The sequence below is a fragment of the Rhinolophus hipposideros genome (assembly GCF_964194185.1).
Source record: "Rhinolophus hipposideros genome assembly, chromosome: 19".
NCBI lineage: Eukaryota > Metazoa > Chordata > Mammalia > Chiroptera > Rhinolophidae > Rhinolophus > Rhinolophus hipposideros.
The window spans coordinates 33,080,263-33,100,217 of NC_138065.1; the positions used below are offsets into that span (position 1 = coordinate 33,080,263).

General features: G+C 46.9%; 1 long non-coding RNA gene across 1 annotated transcript in view; it reads right to left on the reverse strand.

Annotated features, from left to right (window-relative positions):
- Positions 1–18,565, reverse strand: part of LOC308487798 — a 42,523-nt gene extending 23,958 nt beyond the window's left edge. Inside the window, exons 1-2 of the long non-coding RNA XR_013991759.1 lie at positions 18,437–18,565; positions 17,100–17,381 (exon numbers count right to left, since the gene is read on the reverse strand). This is a non-coding gene — a long non-coding RNA (uncharacterized lncRNA). The remainder of the gene's footprint in view (positions 1–17,099; positions 17,382–18,436) is intronic.
- Between the last annotated feature and the right edge of the window lie 1,390 nt (positions 18,566–19,955).

Sequence of the window (19,955 nt, forward strand, 5' to 3'; positions counted from 1 at the left end):
CCACCCAGGTTTCACTGGGGGGGGGGGGGTCACAGGTATCAAGAGATGGTCCTGTCCCTCAGATGAGAAGCTGGAGTTACACCCTGTGGAATGGTGGATGACAGAGAGACACACCCTCAGGACAGACAGGCGGAAGGCCCTTCTTCCTTGCAGATAAAGATGTATTCAATCAAAGATTCACAGGCACTAAAACTCAGAGGTTAAGATAGTGGTTTCTAAACTTGCCTGAACACTGAAACCAACTTCGGAGCTTCAAAACAAAGACCCATGCCGAGTCCCTCCCGCCCCCCTAGAGACTGTGATGTGGTAGGTGTGAGGTGTAATGTAACTGGCCCAGGCTTTGGAAATTAAAAGCTTCCCCAGTGATTCCAATGTTCAGACAAGTTCGAGAAGCAGTGGGTTAAGAGCATGGGCTTCTGCCTTCAGACTCCTTGGGGGACTCCTGACCCAGTGACTTCCTTGCTACGCAACCTTGGGCAAGTTATTTAACCTTCTATGCCTCAGCTGCATCAACTGTAAAATGCACATGATAATATGCAACACCTGCCTCAGAGCACTGACAATAAAGCACACAGAACTATGGTAGGTAGTTAGTGCTCAATGGAAGTTTGGATTCATTATCACTGTTGTTATAAAGAGGAGAAGAAATGAGAGGACACACAAGAGCTGTCTCTATGATCTCGGAGAAATAAGAGTTGAAAGTGGGACTATTACTCTATGACCGAAACGGGGGCTATTCCAACAAGTGGGATGGGGAAGAGACTCCACAGCCCTTAGGGGGACCACCGACTCTACCTGCCCCTGTTCACACTGCTCCACCTTCAATGTCCTCTCCTCACCATCCTTCTAAATCCCACCATTCAGGGCCCATCTCCGACCAGCACAGAGCCTTCTCCCTTCTCAGGTCTTCAACAATACTTTCCCCCATGCCTATAACTTTGGAACTTTATAGTTTACTATCCTGAACAGGTACCAGGCAAATAAGTATCTGCCTGTGGGATGAATGAATGCTTTGTTATGTACTAGTCTGGTCTCCTCAAAGAGACAATGAGCAATTTGGGGGCAGCCCCAATTCTCACGCTTCTCTGTGTCCCCTATGGTACTGAGAACTGTACTGGACACACAACTCTTGTCTAATAAATATTTATGAAATGAAAACACAGGTTGAGCCAGCAGTTAAATGCACACCTGCAAGGAGCCGCACTCAGCGCCCAAGCAGGACTAATACCCAAGGCCATGGAACTCTGGATTCTCCATTCCATCATTGCAAGGACAGACCACGACCCCATTCCATCCGGGGAGACCCCTCCGACCCACTCTCAGCGCCTGTGTGTGTAAGTGCCAGCAGCAAAAGGAATGTTGGGTGAACAACCCTGCTCCTGGGACTCCTACTATTCCCAGGCCTCAACGAGTGAGGCCACGTGTCTGGCCACTTCTGACACGAAGCCACCAACCCCCATGAGTCCCTAAAGCTACTAGCAGCAGCCAGGCAAAGCCCAGCTCTCCCCACATGGATGTCCAGAGCAGCTGGCCACCAACAGGCTGTAAGCCTCTTACAGATTAAAGGTCCTAATTTAAACCTCTATTTGAGGTACGACAAGTGGGTCAGCGCTCTGCAGGCCAGTCAGCACAGTTGGTGGAAGGAGAGGCGGCTAAAATCGAGAAAGACTCCTTTCTCCTTTGGGGGAAGATGAGCCAGAGACTCAGTGGGTCTCTAAGTGGGATCACTGGAGGGGGAGTTAGCTCATTCCAATCTATATCAGGAATCTCTCCCCAACTGTGGGAACACTAACCTCCCGCCCAGTGAACCTGAGAAACATAACAGGGCAAAATAGTAAGTCGGGATGGCCTTCCTCTCCCTGCCCTGACTTGCATATGGAAACAGCTAATAGTCAGGAAACGAGAGAGAGACGAGGCAAGGGTCTGGACACACTTCACTCCAGGAGTCACACCTGGTGACACGGAGAGGAAGCCGGCCTCTGCTCCCATGCCCTGGTGAGGTTCTCCAGGCTTCTCCCCACAGCCCTCTGCAGCAGCAAACACCTGGCATAGGGAAAGGCGCAGGAGTGGGTGAGCAGCCGCAGACCGGCCTGGATCACGCTGTGAGAGCCTGACTCTGCTGCTCTTTAAAAACAGCTCTCTCACCACATCTGTCTCCACAGAGATGGCCCCTGGGGAAGAGGCTGGAACCTGCTGTCTATGCCCAGAGCAAAGAAATCCTTCCAGGAGAGTTTCTCAAACTTTTTGGACCCTAACCCACAGTTAGAAATAAAGTTTACAAGGTGACCCAGTACACACATACACAAGCACTTGTGTATATGTAGATGTGTACATAAAACTGAAACAAAGTTTCATGAAATCATGCTCACTTTTACTACATACTATGCAATCTAATGTTTTCTATTATGTTTTGTTTTTTAAATGCTGGTCTCAACCCATTAAATTGATTTTACCACCCATTAAGATGTCTGAACTTGCAGTCTGAACCCCACTCTTGAGCTCAATAGGAGAGCTCTTGAAAGAACTTTTAAAACTCCCTCAGAGACTAACCTCCACACAAAGCAAAGCCCCACTAAGCACCCGAGTGGGGAGCCACAGCAAGAGGAGAAAAAGCCTGTGTCACTGCATCAAGCAATGGCCACTCCCCAGGGGTCCCCAAGTCTGCCCTCTGCTGTGTTCAGGGTGCAGGAGCTCAAGCGCTCTCCCCTTGAACCTCCATAGGTGTCTTCTGGTGTTGCCAGCATCCGCATCGCCGGGCAGTTTTCAAACACTGTGCCCTGGGATAAAGCACTGCCTCACCGTCCCTCGACCCCACCCCTCCACTGAATGAATGTACCTATGACACACAAAGGCAGAAATGGCAATGCTGTGCTACCAACACTGGGTTTTTTAAATCTCCAAACAGATACTACAAACTCCTAGAGGACAGGAAGTTTGGTTTTTGAAACTTTTTTTAAAAAGATTTTATTGGGGAAGGGGAACAGGACTTTACTGGGGAACAGCGTGCACTTCCAGGACTTTCCCAAGTCAAGTTGTTATCCTTTCAGTTTTAGTTGTGGAGGGCGCAGCTCAGCTCCAGGTCCAGTTGCCGTTGCTAGTTGAAGGGGGGGGGGGGGCAGCCCACCATCCCTTGCAGGAGTCGAACCGGCGACCTTGTGGTTGAGAGGACACGCTCCAACCAACTGAGCCATCAGGGAGCTCAGCGGCAGCTCAGCGGCAGCTCAGCTCAAGGTGCCCTGTTCAAACTTAGTTCCAGGGGGCGGAGCCCATGATCCCTTGTGGGTGTCGAGGAGTCGAACCGGCAACCTTGTGGTTGAGAGCCCATGCTCCAACCAACCCAGCCATCTGGCCACCTGGGAGCCGAGCGGCAGCTCATTGACTTCATTCTAGTTGCAGAGAGTACAGCTCGCTGGTCCATGTGGGAATCGAACCGGCAGCCCCACTGCCCAGAGCTCGCACTCCAACCGAGTCACCCGTCCTCACCAATGTACTTTTTAACTGAAGGTACACACATACTCTTTATGGGAATTTTCATGACAACAGGAACAAAAACAATCCTATTTTACATTATCCTCAGCCCAGTCATTTTACTTTTCCAAGCAGCCCGTGATATCTTGCCACCTCCTCTTCCAGGCAGCCCTCCCTCATGGATCAGGACAGCTAAGGAGTTCTCCGAACCCAATATACTGGTAATACAAGAAACTCTCACAACTCCTTTCCACAGTCACTGTTCCCAGAAATGCAACACACTGCTTCTCTATATCTGTAATTACTGCTTGGCTGGGTATCTAAGTTGGACACCATATCACAGAAAACAAGTTCACATAAGCATTCCATATTCTGAATTATTAGGTTGGTTCAAAAGTAACTGCAGTTTAAAAGGTTAAATTGCAAAAACTGCAATTACTTTTGCACCAACCTAATAGTTAAGTTTTAAAGGTTCAGTTTTCTCTAAGGTAAAGTTTTTTTATCCCGTGCTAAATGGAGTGAACACTGGATCCCTCCATTCATGACTCACTCTCCACTGGTTCACAAAGCTCATTGGGGCCACTGTTGTGCCTGCCACTTATCGGTGCCCTTACCACCCAGAATGCCTGCACAGTACACACTTATCTGAGTCAATTTCCAAAGATGCCAGGGAAAAACAAAGTGTCTTATCCCATTTTAAGAGCTCGATAAGCAGGGTTTTATAACTTGGGATCTGTGAGTCCTCTGATGATAGATGCCAAATCATGTGCTATTGTGGTTTTTTTTTTCCCCCTAGAGAAAGAGATTATAGTTTCCTTGCAATTCCTAATGAGAACAGGCACAAAAAAGAGGTTAAAAAACACCAAAATCAAATTCTTAGAAAGTTGGTCAAGGCCTTCCCAAGACTCCCCTCAACTTTGCAATACACAATCCCCCTGCTGCCACACATATCCTCTCAGAGAACGCCGACCACTTTTGGGTGAAGTCCCACTCCGCCGGTACCCAACTGTTAAATACTCATTTATTCAGCACCTGATAGGGACCAAGCACTGTGCTAGCCTCTAAGGGTTCAGCCATGAACAAGATGGATGAGATTTTCCTCATGTTCCAAGAGATACCCTCCAATTCCCAACTGCCTCAGCCAGTTAATGTAACCCTTTCTTACACTCCATTTGCATCTTCTTTATGCTTTGTCTTGTATTTTAGTGTGGGTGTCTGTCTCCCTCACTAACCATAGCTCCCTGAGGACAGAGACCACGTTTCATTCATGTTGGCATATTCCTTCCTTTCCCATCCCCACCCCACTCCAGCTGTAAGACAGGAGGCCCTGGACAAATGCGCATCCACGAATGGATGCTGATAGGTTAGCTAGTGGTCTAAGAAGCAAAGACTGGCCCACTGGGGACAAGCCTTGCTCATTGAGGAGGGTCCAGGGGACATGGAAGACGGTATCTAAGCAGCAGGAAGTACACAGGGCTCTGTGCCTGGCCATAACCTGCAGTTCTCGTTTCAGCCACTCATCTTTTAAATTGTGCTTCTGGTCATGGCCGTTGGAAAATAACTCCAAGTGTACATATCCAGCTGATATACCTCCTGAACTGTCAAAGTGGATGAAAAGCATGCTAGCACAAGCATTTTCAGCATATAGGTGAGCTGGTGGAAGACACACTAGCTTCAAAGACATAGCACCTCTTTCTCTTAAGAACAGAGCTGGCTACTCTAATTACCTCGGCCATCTCTTCCAGCAACCTCTGCCCACTCATGTCCAGAGCAGTGTCTGAGCAAAACCCTCTACCTCCTAAATCATGACATGGCGGTGCCTCAAGTAGCTGCCATTTTTCCCACCTGTCAGATCCAGAATGAGGCATCAAGACTGCAAAGCTGCTTTCCCTAATGTCACCAATGCTTTCCACACTGCTAAAGAAATGGCTCTAGAAGCCAGCAAGGAAATCTGGATAGCAGACTTTGTTGTCCAACAAATATAATCTTACCGTACTGAGGTCAGAGAATGGACCAACACTATTCAGTCCACAAACACTGGTGAAACCCAGCACTGTTAGGGCCTAACGCAACAGAAAAGAGAAGACCTAAGTCTCAAGTGGAGGGTTCAAGGTTGGTTAGGGAGGCGAGATTAACATAGAAGAACCAATCAGAGCAACCACACTTGACATGGCATGTATAAGATCCATAAGGATGAAGAAGAAAGTATTAGAATGTCTATTTATATTTATTTTTTACTTAAAAATAAGGAATTAAAATTTACTACTATTTAATATATGAATTGACACTGGTGCATTCCTTCAGTCTGTGTCAGGTGGTCTCCACCATATAAGGGATAGGAGGCATCTTGTGTCTGAGTAGGAGATCCAAAACACAAAGGATGAACAGTGGTACCCCCAGTTGTCTGTGTACTTTAGTACAGTTTACATGTGCCCAGTTAAGCAAATTTAAAGATATCATCTTCAATAAAATAAATGACAATCCACTGTAATGAGAGGGTAAGATCAGCAAATCATCTGACCACCCAGTCTGGTTATCTCGCGGGAAAGTCACCTGAAACAGTTGCTCAAAGATTTTTTTAACCGGAAAACAAGGTTCCAAAAATTGCTGACCTCCTATATAGTAAGTGACTGTCAGTTGAATGCTACTGAATATTTTTCAACAAATAAATAAATATTTAATCTGTCCCTTTAAAGCAAAGGTGACATTTTTAAAAATGGGTAAGAACGCCTTTACTTTTTGAAAGAGACATGTCCCAGAAAGAGCATTTTAGAAACAGGCACTTGGAAATCCTTTCCACCATTATGTGATGATGCAGGGAAGTAAGCTCTAAAATCTTTTACCTGTGCACACAATTAAAACAGAATATCCAAACTTGTTTTAAATCTCTCAGTGAAATTATTGAAATGCAGTGTTTCACGGGTCTTGAGTTCATTTATACTATAAATTGAACCCATAATAACCTCTTTATAAAGATAAACCCATAAAAACCTCTTTCAAAATACCGATTTGAACCAGACCTTCAAACTGCTATACTGAAAAATAAGACACCAAGATATCGTAAAACAATAAAATGTATTAAATCGCATGGTTCTTATTTAAAAAGAATCATTCTCAATAATTCACTCCATTTAATTCTTCAACAACATCTACCTACCTCTTACATGTGCCAGGTACTGTTTCATGTTCTGGAAATACAGCAGGAAACACAAGCGACAAAAATCCCTGCTTTCATGGAGCTCACATTCCAGTAGGGGGAGAGAGAAAACATACAAAGTAGGAGAAATATATACAGTATGCTAAATGGTGATGGCACAATGGAGAAAGAGCACTGTAGGGAAGGGATGCAGGAAATGCTAGCAAAGGTGTGGGGATGAGGTGGGGCACCGAAAAGGTAACATGCGAGCACAGACCCAAAAGAAGTAAGAGTCAGCTACTGGGCTATCTGGGGAAAAGTGTTCCAAAAGGATGGACAGAACAGGAGGTGTAAAAGGCCTAAAACCGGAAACACCTAGTTTATTCGAGGAACAGCGAGGAGGCCAGGCTGGCTGGAGCAAAGTGGAAGAAGGGAAGAGCAGCAGTTGGTCCAGACACAGAAGTAAAGCGAGGCCAGACGGTATAGGCCTGCATTTCCAATATGGCAGCCGCTAGGCACCGGAGGCTACCGAGCACGTCAAATGTACCTAGCCCACACTGAGATGTGCTATGAGTGTGACTTAGGACGACAAAAACCACGGCACATACATCGGAAATGAAAGCATTTTTTACATATTAGGTTCAATTATTAAAATTAATTTCATCTGTTTCTTTTTCCTTTTTTAATTTAGCTACCAGAAAATGTTAAATTACATATGTGGCTCTCATGTGTAACTCCCATTACATTTCTAATGGACGGTGTTTATAACTACAGGGTCTTGTGGACCACTCTAAGGACCATGGCTTTCACTAAATGAGGAAAGATGCCACTGCAAGGTTTTGAGCATGGCAGGGCATGATGTGACATGTCACGTGGGGTCTTTCTGGCTACTGTGAGGACCACAGCCTTTAAGAGGCAAAGGAGAAGCAGGTGAGAGATGTTAGTGGCTTCGACCAAGGTGATGGCAGTGGAAGCAGTTCCGACTGGCCATATTCTAGATATATTTTGCAGGTAGTCACCAAGATTTACTGATAGATTGAATGGACAATCTATCAGTAAGAGAGAAGAGAGAGAAGTCATGCTCATATGTATTTTGAAGGATGGCATTCCCATTACCAAGATGGGAGATTGTAGAAAAAAATATATTTCCATGGGAAAAATCAGAAGTTCAGTTTGGGGCATATTAAATGTGAAATATCTATTAACATCCAAGTTGAAATGTTAAAACAGGCAGATGGAGACACAGGTCAGATCTGTAGTTCAGGAAGAGGCTGGGCTTGAGACAAATAATTGGGGGAATGTAGATTTCGTTTTTAACTTTTCATTCTAGAAAATTTTAAATATAAATAAAAATAGAGACAACAGTATAATAAACCCCCAAGTACCCATCACCTACCTTCAACTATTATCAACTCATGGTCCATCTTGTTTATCTCCCAGGAATACTTTGAAGCAAATTCTAGACATCATTCACATAGATGGTATTTAAAGCCATGAGTCGGGAGAGGATGACAAAGAGAAAGAGAGAAGATGAAAAGGAGGTGCCCTGGGGCTTTCTAATGTTTACAGGTCGGGGAGATGAGACCCTGAAAAGGGACAGTCAATGAAACAGGTGGAAAACCAGAAATATGTGTCTTGGAAGCCATGTGAAAAAAAGAGCTTCAAAGAAAAGGGTACGACCAGCTGTGCCAAATACTGCTGAAGCTACTACCATGAAGACTAAGAAGTGACCACTAGATTTTGTAACATGGAGGTCACTACTAGCCTTGTCAAGACCACTTTCACCCAGAGTGGTGGGGACAAGCCTGACTGGATTCAGGAGAGGAAGTGAAGAGAGCAAGAACTGAAAACTCTTTAAGGAACAGAGAAACGGGCAGTAGCTGGGAGGGGTGGTGCGGTCAAAGAAGACTTTTTTCACATGAGAACAGCATATGGAAATGATCCAGGACAGAAGAGAAAATAGGTGATGCAAGGAGGAGAGGGAAGTCCTACAGCAATTCCTGAATATGGAAGAGGAGTTGAAATTTAGTGCAAAGAACAGCGGTTGCCCTCAGACAGGACCTTGATGGGTTATGCTGGGAGAAGGTGGAGGACACAGCATATCACAACTTTTTATTTTACTTTGTGTTTCATAATGCATTAGTACAGATACGTTATGAAAGATAAAATATTAGTACAGCAACGCTGTATATAAACACACACATACCATAAGGGGATCTGCTCAAGTTTTAACCAATAAGAGTACATAATCAAAATAATTAAAGACCTCTTAATTGCAAGAAAATAAAGGAAGCAGCCTTCAGTGACCAACATGTATATCATGGTATATGAGATCTGACAATTAAGTTCACGAACTCATCCTAGAAAAAGTGCTACATACCTCACTGCTGACTATCACTACAGTCACCTTTGAAGTGCTCCCCTTGGGAAGCTGTGCACCAACACCAGCACCGAGTCCACCATTCGAAGCAATTTTGGAACTCTTTTTCTGGACTGGCCATCAGAGCTGTCATCGTATTACCCTTGATGTCCTGAATGTCATCAAAATGTCTCCCTTTCAATATTTCCTTTATCTTTGGGTAAAGAAAGAAGTCACTGGGGGCCAGATGAGGTGAGTAGGGAGGGTGTTCCAGTACAGTTATTTGTTTACTGGCTAGAAACTCCCTCACAGACAGTGCCGTGTGAGGTGGTACATTGTCGTGATGCAGGAGCCATGAATTGTTGGCGAAAAGTTCAGGTCGTCTAACTTTTCCACGCAGCCTTTTCAGCACTTCCAAATAGTAAACTTGGTTAACTGTTTGGCCAGTTGGTACAAATTCATAACGAATAATCCCTCTGAGATCAGAAAAGGACAGCAAGATCGTTGCAACAAGTTCGCGAACTTAGTTGTCAGACCTCGTATTTAATATGTCCTGTATTATTATCTTAAGTATACAATAAAAAGATCAACGTAAAGGAATACTACTCTTTGTATCTGATTATATATATATATATATATACATATATATATATGTATATATATATATATATATATTTTATTAACCAAGATTTTTTTTTAAAGTCTCAGACACTATAACCCAGAAATGCAGTAGAACTGCAAACAGAAAAAAATACAAGAATCACAGACTATTCTCAAAATCAATGTCACCGGGAACAAACATAAGTCTGATTATTTATTTACATAGAGCAATGCACATCAGTTAATAGTCATATTAGCAAGGTGGGTCTGAGTTGTACCATCCGATTCTGCCTCTGAGGCAGCAAAGCCACCCGATACTATACTGCTCAACAAAGAACAGCAAATCATGAAAGTGGGCCTAATTAGGCCGGGAGCCTAATCAGAATACGCAAAGCCCCAAACCAACCTGAAGTCCACAAAGACACAGAAACATCAATTTTAACTTGCTTAGCTTGACAGACTCAATCCAAGAGTGGCTTGAGTAAATGCATATGCACAAAAATCAGTCGGTGACACTGCTAGAATCCAGTCAATAGCTATGAAAAAGAGGCCTGCCACAAAAGCCACCTAGAACCTTAGCAATCACATAAAATGACAGCATGAGAACATGAATACTAAGTCCTAGAACACAGCAGACCTTTCAGCATAGAAGTGACATCCACTGTCACCCAACCTAGCTGGGGTGAACACGTAGGGAAAGGGACAGCAAGCAGACCCACAACAGCTCTCACGTGGTCAGACTGCTTGTCTTTTCACAGCCATATATATGCCCAGTGCCTAGTACAGTGCCCAGCACAGAGCAAGCTCTCAAGAAATATTTACTGAAGGAAGAAAGAAATTACTAGTTACATTAAACCACAAAAGATGAGGAATAATGAAGAATGCTCAAAAATCACAAAATGGTTTAACAAAACTCAGGAAAACTGATAATGACAGCTGATTGGAGACAGAGGGGTCAGCTAAGTAAATCTAAAAGGCAGAATGGCAAAACAAATTCTTTTAAGAATGTCCATAATCTTCGTTAACAGAAACTTTGAGATTAATCATCAACGAAAGGAAACGTGTCAATCTTTTTTGAGCTTGATTCAAACAAAACCAACTAGTAAAAAAAAAGTTGGGACAAGCAGGGAAATTTAAATATTGATGGGATAACTGGTAATATGAGGAAACACAGTGCTTTTTCAAGGGGTGATACTACCATGTTACATGGTACTAGTGGGGTTATGTTATCAAAAGGTATTCTTTTAGAGATACACATGGAGTATTTATGATGAAATACTCCATATTTGATGTAACATAATCTAAGGGGTTTGATGTAACATAATCTAAGGAGTGAATAAGGAATAAAGTGGGTGGGAGTATAAATGAAGCAAGAGGGGCCATGTGTTGATTAAATGTTGAAACTGGGTGATGGGAACACTGAAGTTTATTATATTAACTCACTCTACCTTCATATATATGTGAAAATGTCCACAGGAAGAAAATTAAAAAGGAGAGTAACTGTGATGTCAAACTATAGTTTCCTTGCACCTGCCCCACCGCAGGGTACTTGAGTCATACCTGGACATGGTCATTTCCAAGGAGACCGGCGGGACAGAGCTGGGAGTCCTCTGGTCTTGTCTTTGTCACTTCCATCACCTTGACCTGCTTCAGCTGTGCTCACTCTGGGCCTGAAGATGCCTCTATGGGTTCTAGGTTGTTTTGCCATAAGTATCTTTGCTGCAAACCTTTTCACTGCATAACTAAGGCGATTTCACCATAAAAGACAAAATAACCAGCTGACAGTTTGGTTTACATTTGGCAGACTTCATGCATTTAAGCTAGCTATCAGTCTGGTTTCATTTCTCCATGGATGAAATTCTTGCCGTTACTGCCATTTTTATGTTACAGAAATCTCAGCCCTCATAATGGGCTGTATGAGTAGATGTGGCGGCCTTAACAGTGGATGGTAACAAGTATGTATAAAGCAGATTGCAAAGCTCCGTGTAACCCCAGATTGCATTCTCTGCTGGAAAATGACACAAAATCAGTTTGCAAACCCTTCGGTGAGCAGTCAGCCCTCCCACCTGTCAAAACCAAAAGTTTACCAAGCTATGCAAATGTTAATGAGGCAGCTGCTAATTCAGAACGGTCTTCGAGAGCGTTAATTATCAATTCTGTAGTTGGAAATGGTCCCTCTTTTAATGAAGGAAGAAGAAATTTTAGCGAAAAAAGTGCAATTCTGAATGAGATGAATCAAGCAAAAAGAAAATGTATGATACTATGAATGAAAGACTTCAAAGACAATGTGTTTTCATTTTTCAGTCTTTTAATTTTGTTACTGACTTTCTCATGTTTCAGTATGTCCTTCTACATGTCCCTCTTTTATTTTTCATTCTTTTATCTTTTTAATGAAATTGCCTTAGGGCCAATTAGTTACCAGCAAACATGCTTATAGCAAGATGTTTACGATGAAACTAACACACAGCATCTGCTTCCTCTCACACTGGTTTTTACTCTCCCGTCCCAACCTTACCTTCCCTGCCACGAGCTGGTTCTTCTTACTTCCCCAACCCTCTGCTTTGTCCAATGACTTGGGCTGCCGCCAACGTACCTCTTTGTACTGGGTCGTTCTCCTCCTTTCCCATGGTCCTAATGCCAAAGTATTCTCTCATTCCCACCTGGCATCAATCTTTCGATATCCTTTTCTCCTTAATGGCATTGGCATCATCAGTATGTCCAGGTACAGCCATCCTCTCCCAAATTTGTGTCACGCACGCTGCCATGAGCTCCTCTTTTCCTCCACTCACTTCCTCAGATCCCTCCTGCACATCTCCAGGACAGATCAAACAAGGATGGGTCGTCCTTAAACATCTGTGTGCCTGCCATGTACCAAGCACAGTACCCCACACTGGGTGACAGCAATGAACAAGACACACACACATGCACTCTTGAAGTTTATCATCTAGTGCAGATCGTATTCAAATTGGTTCAACTGTCCCTATGCTTTCCAGACCAGACTACGAAGCCTTCATTTATTCTTATTGATCCTTAATCAACATCTGGTAAATGAATGATTCTCCAAGTCAGTGCCCTAGTCCCCACATTAGCATAAGCCCATGTAGTATGAGGTTACCCTAAACTCTACCAAGGAAAGGTGTTTAGAGTTTTGAGGAGGACCTTCTTTTTTTTTTTTTCACGGCCTCTGGGGAAGTATGTGTAGGTGAGGTGTGAAGTAAGCCTCCCAGAGCCAAGGCTGACCATTACCAGCTAAAAGCAGCTCTGGGTGTGTTGGTGCCCTCTGCTATTCTGGGTCGTCTGCTCCCTCCTCCCACTGCCAGCCTCCTCCCTTCCAGCTGCAATAGGAAGAAACGTCAGTCAGCCCCCCACCCCACCCCTGCTGCTCCAAGCACAGTTTCCTCTTGCCACCCAAGTGTCTCACTCCCTAGCTCAGCCCTGAGCAGAAGTGACCAGATTGTTGTGCTGCTGTTTGGCAAAAGCAAGAACTTTAAATTAGTCCTGTTTCTGCCAAAAGTTTCACCAAGACTCCAATTTGAAGACCAGGTCAAAAAAGGTGGAAACCAGGACACAAGGGGACTCCGTAACGGTTAGCTGCAAGCTTAGTGAGTAGTCATTCAGGTCCCAAGACAACACAGCAACACCCCAACTCCAAGCCGCAGAGCCTTGTTCCCACAGAATGGACAAGCGTTCAGGTTCAGGCTGACAGACCAGGGTGGGTTGCAGGCTCTCTCTGCAGCTGAATGTCTAGGGCCTTGCCACCAAAGGGGACAGTGGGGCCAGAAATGTCAAAGCAAAGATATTAAGGGAAATGTGCTGCAGGACTTGGCAGAACCAATGAGCCTCTCCTCCTCCTGACCAGAGACTGGGTTGGGTTGGTCCATTGTCTGTAGGGGCTTGGGAAATAAGAAGGAGGGTAGCTTGTCACACCAAGGCCACACCCTACTCCTGCTGAGGAATTCAGGCCTCCAGGCTCAAAGAAGTGTGTGGGGGAGGGGGAGGGCACTCTCCAGGTTCCAGAGATAGTGCTGAAAATAAAAGGGGTTTCCTAGATACAGGATACCATCTTTGGGTGGATTCCAACAATCTACTCTCAATTGCCACATCATCCTCTCATGGGATCAGAAGTGAAGGCCCAAGGCAGACTCTTCAAGAACCCTAGAAATCTGAAACAGCTGTAGTAAGCATCCCCAGTGGAGATCCAAGCACTTTTCTGGTGGTGGAGGGCGGAGGTTGGAAAACTTTTTCTTAAAGGCAAGATAGGAAATACTTTCGGCTTGCGGGTCAGATCGTCTCTGTTGCAATTACAATAATTCCTCACTTAGTGTCATGGGTAGATTCTTGGAAGCTGCGACTTTAAGCATACAACAAAACCAAATGGACCATAGGCTAATTGATATAAACGAGTTAAAAATTCCAACAGCATATTTCTGGTCACAAAAACATCACTAACCTTCTAAATAAAGACCCAAAACACTTCTAATATTAAACACTGAAATAAACGCGAGTTATACATACATTCAGGAAAGATTAATGAAAACAAGTATGATCATTATTTTCTAACCCACTTATTCTAGTTCAGGGTCGTGGGTGATTGGAGCCTCTCCTGACAACTCAGGGCACAGGGTGGGACCCCACACGGGACAAGACATCCTTCAGTCACAGGCTACTCACACCCACACCCACATTCACTCAGACTGGGACAATTCAGATACACCAGTTCATCTAATGGTCATATCTTTGGGATGTGGGACGAAACGGGAGTACTGGAGAAAACCCATGCAGATGTGGGGAGAATGTGCAACCTCCACAGACAGTGGCCCCGGCCAGGAATCGACTTTCTTTTTCTCATCGATCTTATAACAAAACAACATTAACCTGCTGTACTCAACTACACCAATGTATCATGAAAACAGCCATAGACAATATATAAATAATGGGCATGTCTGTGTTCCAATAAAACTTTATTTACAAAAGCAGGCATCTGGCCCATGGGCTGTAGTTTGTCAACTCCTGATTTTCCTGCCCTTCCAGCATTTCTACAATCCCAAGAAGAATAGAGGCCACCCTCCACCTGGAGGGCTCCCATCCATTCTGGAGACAGGGGCCAAGACCTCCATTCCTGCTACTATCTCCCACAAGACACCAAGGAAATTGGGGCTGCTTGTTCGAAAAGACTGGTCTGCATCAGAAACCTGGGCAAAGGTGTTTGGACATCAAATCGGAAGGCTTTAGAGCTGGAAGGAGCTAGACCTCTTAGACCAAGCACTAAGGCTTGGAAAAGGAAGTGACTTGCCCAAGATCAGGTAGTTGGCAAGGCCTTCTGACTCTTTATAGTGCTCTTACTCCTCTCCAGAGCGCTGACTGGAAAGGAACCAGAACCACCTCCTTTGCTGGTAAAGGCTAAGGATCTATGGCACATCTCCATACCACATCCTGGGGACTCTCAGTAATTTCTAAGTGAACAGTAGCACAAAAGTCAAGGAGAAAGCTTGGAGACGTAAAATACACACACACACACACTTTCCAGGACATATCCTCCTGGTCATAGTTACTAGGGAAAACAAAACTTAAACAGAAATCTTAAGTTCAAAAATGGGTGTGGTTTGGTAGAAGACGTGGGTGTTCGTTAGCAGAAACTGGTCCAGCCATCTGGGCGGGCACTGGGGTAATGAACAAGTACAAGACACACAGCCTCACCCGGTTCTAGGCTGATACCCCAGGCCCTGGGATCTCTCTCTACGCACCCTCTCAGCAACCTAGTACCTTCAAGGCTTCATAACACTTTCCTCCAAATCTCTTTCCAGAATTGACTTCCCTTGTGAACTTTATTTGCCTGACCATAAACGTTTCTATCCTGACACCCCGCCATCATCTTGAAGGCATATGTCTAAAAGCAAATCAAATAGAACTCCCCCAAATAAATGTGAACCCTCATTTTTCTATTTCTGTCAGTCACTAAGGCTGAAAATTTCTCTTCCCCATGTCCTGTCCCCAAGCCAAAGTGGCTCTCTGAACTACTTCTTCCTCTGCATTCCCACAGGCTCCACCCTCGTCCATCACCTCCAGTCTGGAATACTGCCAGTCTTCTGCCTTGGGCCCAGATTCTAACTTTGTAACAAGGCCAGGCTGATCTTTCCCCGTATCTCCATCCTTCTCCCATCCACCACAATCTCTTCAAGGTCAAGGCCCATTCCTATGTCCCTGTCTTCCCAGTTCCCAGAAGCTGATCTAACATGGTAGGTTCCCAATAAACGCTGAATGAATGAATCCTAGCTTTCATCACAAGCCATGGACACAAGAAATCTCAGGACCTTCCTATTCCTATTCCCGCAAACCCAGACTGCCAGGCTCTGCAGCCCTCCACCATCTCACCCACCCTTCCCACCCGCAGCTCCTACCATCTCAGAAAAAAGCTCTATCTAGCTGATCGATGCGTGACCCTCCTCATGTGCCATTCATTCCTGCATCCATCGCTGCCCACGCTCTGCTCTGCAATGACGTCCATGCCCTTCCCCCTCTATCCACTCCAACTCCTACGCAATTGCTGAGCTCTGGGGGAGACAGGGGATACAGGTAGTGGGGAGATGATTTAAAACAATTCAGGAAGGGGGGAATGACAAGGATATGCTGAGGTCTCTGATCCCTGGAGCCATCACCCTCCCAGTGGGTCACAGGCGATTAGAGAAGGAAGAGACGGGAGGAGGAGCCAGATTTTTCCACTGAACGAAAGGCATGATTTTCATCACTGCTTCTGTTGCCCTGGTAACCAGGGACAGCCCAGTGGAGAGTACAGTAAAAGAACACCATGTTTATCTTTGCTGTCTGATCCACTTCCCTGTACACCCTTCCCTGACCATCCTCTAGCCCCTAGGCCTACACCAAACTTCTTCTAATGCCACCGCCATCCTTCTAGTCACTTTGGCTCAAAAGCTCAAAGGCAGAGTTAATTTCTCCCTCTCTTTATCCAACTCTATGTACCATGTATTCTCCCACCACAACATTCTGGGGGTCATCTCACCACACCCATCTGCCACGCCAAGGGGTCCCAAGAACAAAAAGCTGGCCTCAAAACACGAGAATGGCATCCATTCCATCAGACAATCCTTTGGGCAACAAGGTGAGGAAGGCTGCCCAGGCAACCCCTCTTTCTCAGCCCCAGACACTGGTGTGGAGTGGGCCCCACTTCTCCCATTCCCCCTCCTGTGCCCGGGATCAGGAGAAGGAGCCAGGCTGAGGATGGCGGGAGTAGGTCCGCCCACAAGCTTCCACAAATGCTGCTTCCTCCACGGTCACAGTGTTTGTGTGACCCGAGAGTGGAGACACAGTGCTTGCCCTGGGAGGTTACATAAGCGTTATATAACATGGTGGCACCAATAAGCACATAGTGCCAGGGACAGGCCAGGGGTGGAACCAAACCCAAGGGACTGTAGGTAACAGCCCTCTCACCACCAATGCCAAAGCAACAGCAGGCCCTGGCTGCTCCAGCCCTGTTTATACCTGCTCCTTCTACCCCAGAGGACACAGAGAGAGACTTGCCTGGCTCTGCATTCTTCTTCCCACGCCGGGCCCGGGCAACAGGGAGGGGCCGCAGCACCATCACCACTCTGGCCCACAGCAGCTCTGTCCATTCAGCCTAAGGTGGCCAGGCTGCCCTTCCCACAGGGGAGCAGCAAGGGGGCGATGGGAGGTGTGGGGGAGGGCAGCAGCCCCCTCCTCTCTGTCCTTGCACCAGAATGGGTTTGTTTGGGGAACAAGTGCTGCAGCAGCTCCAGGATTGGCTGGGCAAGCTGTCCCTCTGTTCTATCATTTGCCGTTCCTCTAAAAAACAAAACAAACCGAAAGGGAAAGAAAAAATAAATTAGGCACATTTGGCAAAGGATGGATCCCAATGGTCTGTGGCTGCAAATAAAGCTAAAAGGAGGGTGTCCTAAAGACCATACCCAATTTCCCTAGAGCTCCCACCTCCCACTATGTCCTGGCAAACCCACCAACCTATGAACTTGGGCTGTAGGCCTGGAGACTCCTCCTCACCTTCCTACTGCCCTCAGCCCCAGCCCTGATCTCTGGAGCTGTCTCTGTTGCAGGAGCTTCAAGCTCTGGCGTTCCCACCCTCCACCCCGAGCCTCTGCAGAGTACTCCGGAGTACGGGGCTCCCGGATACGCATGAGGGAGCCAGGCGGCCGGCTTGGGCGGTTTAGGGTAGTTCTGGCCCAGGTCTTCATCAAACTCCGCCACCCTCACCACCACACCCACTTTATTAATTTTTGGGGGGGTGGGTTGGGGATACTGAACAGAGACAGAGCCCCGGGGTATCATCTCCAGCAGCTCCTGCCCTCTCACAAGCTATGCCTCTGGCCTTTCCGTCTCCTCCTGCACACGCACCTCCGCGCCCCCTGAAGAAGGGGGAAGAAAGAAATACGCATTAAAATCACCAGCCTTTGCGCACCATCCCTCGCCCCCTCAACCACCTGTCTCTGCGCTCTCCATCCCCCACAGCCTTCCTCAACTCCGGGCGTCCCTCTGCAGCAAAGGGGCACCACGCCCACTGCGGAGCGCAGACATGCAAGGTGGGGAGTGTGTAGGGGCTCCCGGGCCGGGCCCAGGGGGCTGCTCCTCCACCTTCCCTGCCCAGCTGGCCCCGGCCCCAGAGCTCGGGGCCACCCGGGGCTCCTCCGGGCTCCGATCCGCTCCTACCCACGCGGTGCGGGCAGTTGCGCCCGGAGGCCGCGCCGCAGCGGGGGTGGGGCTCGCCCGGAGCGCGGCAGGCCCGGGGCATCGCCCCCAGGGGCCCACCCCTGCCCCGGGGCTTTCGGAGACCGCCTGCAGGCCCGGCTAGGGTGCCCCCTCCCACCTGGCCCAGGCTCCGGTCTTACCTCCTGCTGCGGCTGCCCTCCGGGGAGACTGCGCCACCCGCCCGGCAGCCCCACGAGCGCCCCGCGGAAGGTGCGAGATGCGCAGCCGCTGCGGACGCCCGCCCCACCGCCGCCGCTTCCCGGGCGTGTGAGCTCAGCCCGCCGGCGCGCCCGCGCTTCCCACGCTCGGCGCCCGCGCCGCGCCACCCAGCGGCCGCGGTGGGCACGGCACGCTGGCGTCCGGGAAAATCTGACGCAGTCATGCCGAACAATTTGGAAATTCCCAGAATTTGATCCTAGGTTTACTGCGGGGTGGAGGACTGGCAGGCCGTGCTGACCATCTCCAGCCTTAGGGCAGAACAGCTCTATCCCTGAAGGAAATTCCGTCTTGCAGGATTCCCTGATTCCCACCCCCCACTTCCGACCTTGCTTCCATATTTCTGTCAAGGCAATGGAGACTGTGGTGAAGGTCGTGACTACCCGGGTACAATGGGGGTAGGGGGGCAGAGGTTTGGCAAAGCGCAAGAAGCTCACGTGGAGGATAGCATTCCAAGGCCTCCTTGGGCCTGTCTAGAGAGATACGAGGTGTGCACAGGTCACTTCCCAAGCGAGCTTGTTTAAAAAAACAAACAAAAAAAAGGATGCCCCAGCCCATCCATAAATTCTAACTGGGGAGCGAGATTTGGAGTACAGTTTTGTAACCTTTTCTCAGATCTAGACTCTTTTGAGAATTGGAAAAGAGCTGTGGGCTCTCTCTCCAGGAAAGTACACGTGCGTACATAAACACAATTTTGCATAGTCGGAATTCTCAGACATCTCAAATCTCCATGGCCCCCCAGCTTAATAACTCCCTCTCTGCCTAAGATAGCCTAAGACAGCAGGAGACTGGTAATTACCTGAACCCCTGCTATGTTTGCTCATGCTCTTTCCTCCTTCAGGAATATCTCCTCCGTATCCCAATCTTGCATTTCTGCCTATAGAAACCCCACCTCTCTTTAAAATCAGCTCTAAGCCTCTTCCTCCCTGATTTTTCCCTTCAGAAGTGCCCTCTGCGACCTGGTTTTTCTGGGAGCATGTTCTTTATGCCAGACCTCTAAACTCTGGTCCTCAGCTAACCTTCCAGCCTCTTCTTTTGCCACTTCCCTCTTACCCTTTATGCTTCCCTCATCCTAAACACCATGTTCTTTCCCACCTTGAGGTGAGAACCCTTCCCCGACTTTTTATGAGGCTCTGTCCTACTCATTATTCAGGCTTCCCCACTGTCTACTCCTACATCACCCTGTCCTTCCTTTGCAATAACATTCATTGCACAGTATTGTGCCTCACTTAAGTAATGTCTGCTTCCCCGGCACACTAAGAGATCTGCAATAGTATCCTCAATGCCTAGCACAATACCTGGTGCCAGGTAGGAATGCAACAAATATTTATTGAATGAGTGAAAGCTTTGAACATGACGTGGATTCAGATGAGAGACTCTGAGGCAAAAGCAGTGGGGCTGTAGGATCCGAAAGTCAGCCCTGCAGAATAATCGCACCACCCC